This window comes from Frieseomelitta varia, unplaced genomic scaffold, assembly GCF_011392965.1.
Source record: "Frieseomelitta varia isolate USP_RPSP 00005682 unplaced genomic scaffold, Fvar_1.2 scaffold_229, whole genome shotgun sequence".
Classification (NCBI taxonomy): domain Eukaryota; kingdom Metazoa; phylum Arthropoda; class Insecta; order Hymenoptera; family Apidae; genus Frieseomelitta; species Frieseomelitta varia.
Window position 1 is genome coordinate 73,064 of NW_025109956.1, and position 3,544 is coordinate 76,607.

Here is a 3,544-nt window from a genome sequence, read left to right on the forward strand (position 1 = left end):
TTGTTGAAAAACATGATTTTCTGTATTACATAAACAAATACCGTGACTGAATACTAAATTGCATCACTATTAATTGATTTGTAAACTAATTCATATTACTTAGTTATGAGATCGAGAAATTACTTAGAGAAGATAAATAAGATAATTGAAATTCAACATTATAAAAAAAGGATTCTTACGTTTCTTACTACCTTTCAATCTCTCTACATGTTATTTAGAATTATGAAACATTACTGTAAAAAGATGTGTAAAACTCTGAATAAAACACATGCTACACTGAGTTATATTTAGATATAATTAGATATATTATAGATTCTATAATTAATCTTATAATTGGATATATATTATATAGATTATATAGTTTCTTACTACCTTTCAATCTCTCTACATATTATTTAGAATTATGAAACATTACTGTAAAAAGATGTGTAAAACTCTGGATAAAACACATACTACACTGAGTTATATTTAGATATAATTAGATATATTATAGATTCTATAATTAATCTTATAATTGGATATATATTATATAGATTATATAGTTTCTTACTACCTTTCACTCTCTCTACATATTATTTAGAATTATGAAACATTATTGTAAAAAGAAAATGTGTAAAACTCTGGATAAAACACATACTAGACTGGGTGTGTTATATTTAGATATAATTAGATATATTATAGATTCTATAATTAATCTTATAATTAGATATATATTATATCAGACTGTAACTTGGTTGCCATTGAAGATAGAGAAAAATTGTACAGAAAAGTTTTGCATTGAAAGCTTAGCTCTGTTATCGTGTGATGTGAAGTGCATCGGTGCGATTTCAAAGTGCACTCGTTTTTCAAATGTAACTGTATGATTTTTTTTCACTGCATGAATTGATTCTTCGTGTCATTCTGAGTAAAAAAATATTAGAGTAGAATTGTGAGAATCTCAATTATTTTTTGTTTCTTTTTGTTTTTCTTTCTTTTGTTTCTCAATTATCTTTTCCTTCAACATTTACAATACACATTCAAATGTTCCACAATTGCATTTTAAATATTTTCTTTTTCTATACACTTTGTAAGTGCAATTGCACTCGTTTTTTTGAATACAACTGTGTGATTTTTTTGCACGAATTGACCCCTTCTGTTATTCTGAATAAAATAATATTATTCTGTTATTCTGGGTAAAATTAATACTATCGTAAAAAACTCAACTACTTTCGAGGTATTTACCTTTTTCCTTAATAAATAAATAAATATTTAAATATATATAAATACATGTAATGTATAATAAATAAATAAATATAATACATGTAATATATAATAAATAAATGAATGTTCTACAATTGCATTTTAAACATTTTCTTGTTCCATATACTTTTTTTTACACTTTTCATTATATTGTTCAGTTATTCACATTTGAAAAGTTTCTCCTAATTTGTTCTTTAATGTCATTAATTGAAATAAAAGGTTGTAAATACCCTGTTTTTTAAGAAACCCGACAGAGAGTAATCAAGAAGTTTTTAAGTCAGGTGAGACTGTGTATTCCAAAACATTTGTCTCCGTAAATTGATGTCAGATAGTTTTTTACGATACGTGCGTTACTGCCATTTTGTTGGTAACATTTTTAATTGTTTTGCATCTCTAATAGAATTTCGTGTAAATGGTGTAATACGAATTCCAAAAAAATACCTGTTCAGTGTTTGGAAAAATGTGGAGGAAAATATTTAAAATACAATGGTGAAATATTTAAACAATTATTGTAAATGTTAAAAAAGAGATATTCCTTTTCTTAATTCAGAATGGCACGAGAAATCGATTCATACAAAAAAAAAAAAAAAAAAANAGAAAAAGAAAAAAAATCATAGAGTCCCATTCAGAAAACGAATGCAATTGAATGTCGCAACTGCACTTGTGCAAAAAGTTGCATCACACAATAATAGGGCTTGTTATACCGTGCAAAACTTTTCTCTCACAATTTTTTTCTATTTTCAACAACAACTGAGCAACAGTCTGATCCATTTACATCCTGTATGCTACTTTTAAACAGAAAAATTTTATGCAAATAAAACGTTAGTAAAAAAAAAGCTGAGATATTAAAATGTTCAAAGAATTGAAAATAAAATGAAAAAAATCGTAGGATCTATATACATTGGCTCTTGGGTAATAAATTAATTGCTATTTGTACATAATATTCGATCGTTCATGTTCTTTTTTTTTTTTTTTTTTTTTTTTTGTTGAATTGAATTCTCAACTAGTGATCAAAGAGATCGGCTAGCGACGTGATAAACACCAAGGAACAAATTTGGCAAAGTCACTTTTGATAGTAGATGGATTTTAACCACGAAAGCTATTGAATATTCACTGTTTTTCAGCGACAGAGGTGCAACGTCATACATAAATGTTTACAGCAGTGGATCGTATTGAAATCAAATTATCCTGATGAATCATCTGTAAAACTGGCTGAATGAAAGTTGATGAAAAATAAATTAATATCCAATCCGATTATTACTGACTCACTACAAATCAAGAGAAAACAAGCGAGAATTTTTTTTTTACCACCGACTTTTCATATACATAAGTATAATTTCAATATAAAATGTAATTCATTGCTTGACTTTGCACAGTAGTATATGTGTACCGAGAAGTTTGTTTTTGCACAAAACAGTGTTGAGTAAATTATATTTCTTTTTCATAAAAAGAACCACAGGAAATTAAGCTTCTTAAATGCTTAAAAAAATATCAAAAAATGATATATATATATAAATGATTTTTTGTGTTTAAGAATAAAATCACATGTAGGATACGGAAGCAATTATACATATAAAACAATTTGTCAGTCTCCTTTATCTTCTTTTGGTAAAATTCGTTTTGATAAGAACGAAGATTAAAAGTTTTGATAAAAATAAAGATTAGAAAGTAATCTTCTATGTTTCAAAAGATCAAATATATAATAAATGAATTACTTTCTTGTCCCCAAAAAAATCTTCTTAATTTTTATTTATTTTCATATTTTGCTTCTTACATATTACTTTGTTTAATATAATTCTTTTTTTCATTTTGTGTCAAAAGGTGCTTAAATTATATATTTTTAACATTTATTACAAAAAACTGAATTTTAATAATAATATATAATTATTTTAACAAAAAAATAAATGAATTTTAATAATAATATGTAATTACATATTATACAATATATAATTATTTTAACAAAAAAATAGGAGATGAATTTTAATAATAATATGTAATTACATATTATACAATATATAATTATTTTAAAAAAATATATTTTGATTCTTAAATAAATAAAAAGGTATTATTACAAAAAGATTGAAAAATAATCTATACTCGTGTGTATCTGAGAAACGAAAAGAGTTACTAGTTATGTGTGGGCATTTATTTTAGCTTTCCTCTATAAATATGCCAAATGTCGATTACTTTGCGTAATGTAATCACAAACAATATTGTCTGGAGTGAGATTGCGCGTGGACGCAATATCTGAGAGGTTCAAGCAACTGTATCTTGAGAACGAAAGGAGCTATTAAAATGAAAAAAA